Source organism: Mercenaria mercenaria, chromosome 18 (genome assembly GCF_021730395.1).
Source record: "Mercenaria mercenaria strain notata chromosome 18, MADL_Memer_1, whole genome shotgun sequence".
Taxonomy (NCBI): Eukaryota; Metazoa; Mollusca; class Bivalvia; order Venerida; family Veneridae; genus Mercenaria; species Mercenaria mercenaria.
In genome coordinates, this window is record NC_069378.1 from 15,920,297 (window position 1) to 15,928,284 (window position 7,988).

The window sequence follows — 7,988 nt, forward strand, 5'->3', positions numbered from 1 at the left end:
TAATGTTTCATACTATATAGATGTTTCTACCAATGGACCGCGTTGCTACATGTACATTACAGACAGAATTTTGGGTTTGATCAATCAAAAAGCTATTTAGTTACACCATACTCCAATCCATATCCTAAGTATACAAACAAAAACAAGAGGACCATAATGGTCCTGAATCGCTCACCTGTCCCCATATAACCCAGTTTTAAACCGAGTATGATGTCGTTTTTTTCTATTATTTGACATTGTGACCTAGTTTTTGAGCTCATGTGACCCAGTGTTGAATCTGACCTAGATATCATCAAGATAAAAATTCTAACCAATTATCATGAAGATCCATTGAAAAATATTTTTTATTATTTGACCTACTGACCTAGTTACTGATGGCACGTGACCCAGTTTCGAAACTGATCTAGATATCATCAAGATGAACATTCTGACCAATTTTCATACAGATCCCATGAAAAATATGGCCTCTAGAGAGGTCACAAGGTTTTTATGTTATTTGACCTACTGACCTAGTTATTAATGGTATGTGATCCAGTTTCGAACTTGACCTAGATATCATCAAGATGAATATTCTGACTAATTTTCATGAAGATCCACTCACAAGTATGGCCTCTAGAGAGGTCACAAGGTTTTTCTATTTTTAGTCCTACTGACATAGTTTTTGACCGCAGTTGACCCAGTTTCAAACTTGACCTAGATATTATCAAGATTAACATTCTGACGAATTTTCATACAGATTGTGAAAAATATGGCCTCTAGAGAGGTCACAAGGTTTTACATTATTTGACCTACTGACCTAGTTTTTAAAGGCACGTGACCCAGTTTCGAACTTGACCTAGATAGCATCAAGATAAACATTCTGACCAACTTTCATAAAGATCCCATGAAAAATGTACCCTCTAGAGTGGTCACAAGCAAAAGTTTACGCACGGACGCACGGACGACGGACGACGGACGCCACGTGATCACAAAAGCTCACCTTGTCACTTTGTGACAGGTGAGCTAAAAAAACATAAAAAATACAAAAATGCTTTTGAGACATTGAACGCAATGGTCTGTTTATTGGAAGAAATGAAATGTGCAACATCTTTCACGCTCCATAGCGCCGGTTTAAAGGACGGAGAAGTTTAGCAACACTGAAACCAACATGGAGAAGCTTTTTACAGGGCACTGAAAGGCTATTAATCAAGTAGTTATTGAAGCATAGAACGCAACGAACTGAATCGATTTGATGGAGTCTGTTCTTGAGAAGTAAGTCATGTATATCTATGCGGTGCTTTCTGGTTAGTATATATAATCTCTAAACTTTTAAAACAAGTACGTTTTGCCAGTAAAACACGTTATTCTAAGAAACATTTCAGTTACACAATAAGATAATACCTATCCGAGAATTGAACTCAAAGAACATAATTGCATAAAAGGATCGTACCAGATGGATATAGATAAATGGTTGGCGTTTGTAAAAGTGTGTTAGAATTGGTACAGTGCCCTACATTTAATTACGTACTGAATAATCATGTTGTTAGTTACATGAAAGTTTGTTCAATATATTTAAGTGTTTAGTATCATTGACTTCGAATCCCCGCAGTGTTGTGGAAGGTCACCTGTTCTCAAAAACATAGCTACAAAGATATTTAAATGCAACTGGATTTTTCTCGATAATCTAATCTATATATTCCTTGCGAATTAAAACACAACACAAGCAAGCATACGTACTTGTGATCACCTTGAAATGCTTTGACTTTTGTGTTAACCTGATATTTATATAAGGAATATACAAGTGTGATTCTAAAAACAGAAAATTTGGTAACTCCACTGGTCGCTCATAATGACAAAAGCGAAAATGTTGCATGCTCGGTTTCATTGAGCCTGTTCATAGACGGTAGTGGAAATACAAGCTAACGTCAACGTCCTCTAGCCCTAGGTTGAGCAGAACTCAACATTTACACATGCTACTAGTATACAAAAAAAAAAAACAATTAAGAGACATCCGTAGATGTGTTAATACTATGATGCACATGAGACCTTTACATTAGCGTATAATTCCATGAAAAGGGGCGTATGGTCCTTAATAAGTCAAATAAATAAATAAATAAATAAAAAAGTCAAAATAATAGGTTTGTCCTTAACGACAGAACAATGTGCAGAACTAAATAATTGGAATTTAAAGCACTATGAAATACATAAATATATAATTTTATACGCGGACTATATCAAAAGGCGATATAAATAAGATTGTTTTCAGTTTTGATACTTTCAAAGACTGATTAAAATCTTGATCAAACACGAACAAAGTTAAATGTTATTCATATTAGTTTATATTGTAACGCCTTTACTGATGAAAGATGATTATAAAATTAAAATGAATGAACACCAGATACATAATTTTCGCCACATATGTGCATGTACATGTATAACATTTTCATTTCTGGATTTAAATTTAAAAATTGTGAATAATAACCTAGAAACGAAAATATATGATAAAAGGGACGATTTTCATTTTGAAATTGTCAGCTTTCCCTATCTTGATTGAGATGTCCCTCAAGCAACATCATACGGTGTCTATATTTCACAGCTTATTCGTTCTGCAAGAGCTTGCTCAAAGATAGATGATTTAAATGACAGCAATCTTCATATCACCAAGAAATTGTTATAACAGGGTTACCGTTATCATAAGCGACGGAAAGCTTTTAGTAAATTTTACTACAGATCGTCGGAACTGTTAGAAAAATACAATACGACCCTTAAAACAATTTTAAAACTTGTACTTACATACCCGGAATACTATGGAGATGTAGATTATAAAATTCGGAAAATTAAACATCCCCCTTATTTTTATCAAATATTTGTAAAATTGGTTAAAACGTTTATCAAATTTTAATGAGGATACGATCCGAAAATCGTGAAGCACAGTGCACGTTTAGTGATCGACACCTCTACAATTAATTGCTGCGCTTTTGTACATGGTGCGATGACTAATAAAGTGTAAGACTCCATGATGCTTTTCTCCAAAAACACTACATACAACGGACGGAGGGGGTTGATTTTTGTCTTTAAATTTTCTAAGTCGTGCCCTGAAAAGTTAGGCTCTTGTTCCTCTGATTTCAGACAATTTGTTGAGCACATTGGTTGCAATTAAACCTTAATTTTATGTTTTGCTTTATTTATCTATTATTTATGCACTAATGTTAGAGCCTTTCTCAGCGGGAATTTTATTTACATTGTGTTGTTTAACTTGTTGAAAATAGGGTAAGTGCGAGGTTGACATACCCTAAACTCGTTTAACCCCCCAGTTTCCTTTGTATAGGTTACTGACCGTTCCAAGGCGGTGCCCCTATTTTCAACTGGTTGTTTTATGTGTCTTGTATTGTATTGATAAAGCTATGGCCAGTGTGAAGACGATACTTCATTGTTTTTTCCTACTTGTGTGGATGAGTTTGTATACTTGTGAATCTATTACGGTGGCCTACTGTTTTCTGGTGTGTTGCTTGATCGTTTTTCTATTTTATTCAGTTGATTGAAGTCGTGTGCCTCTGGTACATGAATGTCTGCGCTATTGTGATTTACGTTGTAGTGCGACTGTTGTTAAAGAACATGGCATTCCCTTGTATATATTCGTCCTTGTTCAACTTTTCTCTTCGGGTCCTGCCCCCACCTCCTATTCAATTTTGCTCCTTACCATTTCCTTCCCCTCCATCTATACTTAGCATAAATTAATATGTACCTATTGGATGTTCGAAGCAACCCGTCTGAAATATATTTCAATTATAGGTTCTTTTGTTGTTGGCCTACTGTGCAAATACGAGGCACTGGGGCTGTGTTTTTGGTGCTCTGTGTTTCCGAGAAATCTACCCTTACCTATTATCTTATGGCGTTCCTTAGCAAATATAACTAGATGTTGCATGCAAAACAAACACCTATTCTTGTTATTAAAATGAATGCTTTTACAAACTATACCCATTTCACCAGCGTAACGTCACGCGAATTGTTCGACGTAACCTTCGGGATTTATTAGGTTCTTGTACATTGTCATATCGTTATTCGTATAAAGGTAAAGGCAAGGGTATTGTTTATCATAGTGTCACTCCTACTGAAAGGGCCAGCCAATATATGTTAAAGTTTCTAAAGGTATTTATGCATGTGTGTTCATGTGTGCTAGGGTCGGGCGTCTTTTTCAACACTTTATAAAACACGTTTTCAGTCATGTAAACGACGGTATCTATTTGTTTCAGTGAGCGAAATGACCCAACCTATAGTCTTACCTCACTGGAATATCACGACCTCTTATACTCGAAGAGGGCGCTCAAAATGTTTCTTCGTTTTACATTATAAGTCTTTTGTCTGAAATCCTAACTTTCTTTGCGTTAAAAGTGAAAACTTCTTACGTGTTGTCAACATTTTAGCTATTATCTCATTTTAAATATATATTATCCGGTGTATAACTACATTGATATAGACACAAGTTGTCAAAACCGGTATCAGTTGACAGAATGGTTATAGAAACGTCGATTCATACCTTGATTTCAAAGCGAGGCGCTAATTGTAGCTAAATTACTGAATTACAATTTCAGAGATGCCCATCTTTAATTTTATAGAGCATTGGTGGTAAAATATTGCCTTTTGAAATTGTAACTAAACCATTTAATGATCGTCACCTACGCTCAGTACATTTATTAAAATGCTTAAGATACTGGGTAACAGTTGGCAGGGGCGGGGTAGGTTAGGGGTGTCATATACCCAAAGTGTCTGTGGTTGAATAGGACGGTAGTGGAAATGCATGCAACCGTCGACGCCCTCTAGCCCCATGATGAGCAGAATTCAAAATTTACACATGCTAAAAGTACAAAAAGCAATTTAGAGGCATCCGCATATGTATTTAAACGGCAGTGCACACGGAACCTTCAATGATACACGTGTGGCGAGTTATTCCATGAAAAGCGGCGTTATGGGTAATGAGTTTGCCCCAAACGAGAAAGCAATGGGAAGAACTAAGAAAACTGGAATTTAGAAAGGGGTTTTGATGTTATGGGGCCTGCATATCACAGGAACTGTCAAAAGACAAAATTAAAAAACAGGCAATATATCCAAGGGGTGGTTATACAATATCCAAGGCTATGAAAGCGGGAGTATTGGAACCACCCAGGCCAAAAAGGTCATGCTGAGAATCTAAACAGTACCAATAACACGTAAGTCTCTTCATGGGCGGTAGTGGAAATGCATGCTACATTCCATACCCTACAGAGCAGAACTCAACATTTGCATAATGTTACAAGTACACAAATCTGCAGATGTGTTTATACGACGTTGTTAATGGGACGTATTTACAAACAATGTACGTACTAAATTTAGCTTATTTTGTTTATGTGTTAGTGATGTATTTAAAGATAACGTTGAGGAAACTTTCATTTTACATAATTGTATAACTGTCGTCTTGTTAAAATATTTATCAATGTCTTTGACTAGCTAATAAAAGGTAACTATTTTAAAACATAATGTGTTACTGTAATATAAAGGCATTAATGTAATTCGAAAAGAGGTATCACGATTCTATAACTTGGTTCATACAAGCAGGGAAGAGTGGATGAATTGAAACACAAATTTTTCGGAAGAGGGGTCACCTTTAACCGAGTGTAAGCTTTGGTCAAAGACTGGCGATTTGAAAGATATTCTATTTCTATTAGTACCTTTACCATTTTGTGGTCAGTTTTGTTTTATTTTATTAGACTTAAAGATATACATGTTGACATGACCTGTATACCTTTAGATATCAAAGCAAAAACAAAATTCATAAAACATTATAATTTCGCAAATCGAATTGAATGGCATCTTTGATTTTTACATTATAAAACTAGTCGCTTAAATGTTTCCAGCCTATACTCTTCAGTATGTAGGTAAGAACGTGTTAACTTTATTTTGATCATTGGTCTCTGTAGCAGGTTTCAACAATTTCAGACTTTTAATACCACATATACGTTTTAGGTTCATAAAAAAGAATTCAATTTGATGAAAGAATGTTTGCCTTAGAGCGAAGGTTAAAACATCAAAGATATTTGTAACTAAAACAATCAACTAAATCCCCGAAAAAGAACAGCAACATTAAAAATATAAAAACTATAAAATAATACATATGCTGCTTCTCATCAAATATAAAAGTAAAGTATTTTTTTTACTTACAGTGCTTTTTTTTCCTGTCAGGTCCTTCGAACACAATATATACGTTACTTTTCACTTTATACCATGCAGATAACTGTCGACATACAAATGCAATTATAAAAAAAACATTTAAATTAATTCGGACGATAAATCATGTTAATGAATTTTATCAGCGGATGGGTTGATCACAGCGAATTGATAAATACCAATCTACTTTATGGTATCCTAGCCAAAAGTGAAAAGGTCTCAGATTATTCTGGTTACATGGTCTTACTTGCGTGTGTGTTATCTGGCTTACGTGTTTTTCAGCATTTTTCGTTCCTTTTCATGTAGCAGTGAACGCAGTTTCCAACTTTATAGTGCGGGCTCATGCCTGATGCCTACTTACTCACATTATACTGACACAGGGCTGATTAGTCCTAGTACTATTCTTTCAATGCTGAGCGCCAAGCAAGGAAGGTACTAGTACATTCATTATCTTTCATCTCTGTGGTATATCGCGGGAAGGAAGAGACTGTTACTGCTATTGCTCTTACTTTTGATATTTTTGTACTTCAAATAATAAAAATTTTTTTTCTTTTAAAATAATTCAATCTTTTTTTCGGAGAAATTGTCATCTGTCTTGATATTAACGAACATTATCGGTTGCTATGCATTTGGTTATTCTCGGGCTTTATCGTTGCATTCGCTGTCTCATGTTGGTTCCCGCTTTTCTGTTTACGAACGCGCTAAAGTCGCTACAGTATATAAGCACATAAATCCCGTGCACTTTTCTCAGTCAGATATCGACACATCACTTTCAACACAAGAAAACTTTACTTTAGACAGCTATACCTATTTTGGTCGCATACAGATTTTGATTTTGAAATTCTGCTTTGATAATGCCACGTGGTCGTGGTCGCCGAAGGCATCAGCATGCAGCCGGGAGAGGCCAGCAAAGAAATGTTGCGGGCTAGGACAGGCAACTACGAGAGAGGAATCGCCAGGGGCGTAGAAATAGGGGTGCAGACGTGCAGCTGGACGAGGATCAGCGAAATCCGCCACTTCCGAGGCGAAAGCAGGACCAACCACCAGTTGCCGTGCAGGACGCACCAGCACAGCATGACGCCGGAAATGAACAGGACGGCAGGCAAACCAGGGGGCGAAAGCGCATGGCCGACGACCTGGAGGAATTGGTAGACGAGAGCCTGTTGCAGTCTGACGCCAGTAAGTCAATTTTTATCGTTTTTGAGCAAATTATGAATGTTTCGGGTATAATTCCGCAAACAGGCAGTTTACAATGTAACAATAGTAATTTAGCGACGGGGTGTGGCGTCACTAACCAGAATGCAAATCCATCAGTTCTACTCTCTCAGGTTAGTGATTTATCGGCGGCATTGTTGAATGGCCATGTGGCAAGTAATTTTAATTCGGCGCCTATTATGCGTCTAGCAGACGATAATTTAGCCGCTCATGTACCTACCTCGCTCAAGCAGCAAATATGCAGGGGCGAATATGTGAATTTAGCGCTATTGCTGAAGGCCCCCTTCAGAATTGTCAGAATTTTGTATAGGTTCTGTGTTCGGATTAGACGCCGATTTTCATATTGTGTCGACTCCAAAAGTGTGCAAAGATCAAATAACCTGTATTGAAAAGTGGACCAACGCATTCATTATTTACTCTTCCATATATTTGTCTAACCATGCGGACAAAGTGTATGAAATATTACACTACATGTATAATATTCGGGAGTTTGCTTTGCGTCAAGGGAGGTTCGCTTGGAGAACCTACGATGAGCAGTTTCGTTTGCGCCAGGCTATATCCCCCGCATCATGGTCAAAAGTAAACAACGATTT

General features: G+C 36.7%; 1 protein-coding gene across 1 annotated transcript in view; it reads right to left on the bottom strand.

Moving 5' to 3' along the window:
* Positions 1 to 6,229, bottom strand: part of LOC123539210 (uncharacterized) — a 54,734-nt gene extending 48,505 nt beyond the window's left edge. The window contains exon 1 of the mRNA XM_045323739.2: positions 6,175 to 6,229. The gene's annotated coding sequence lies outside the window, so the exon portion shown is untranslated. The remainder of the gene's footprint in view (positions 1 to 6,174) is intronic.
* Positions 6,230 to 7,988: the final 1,759 nt, after the last annotated feature.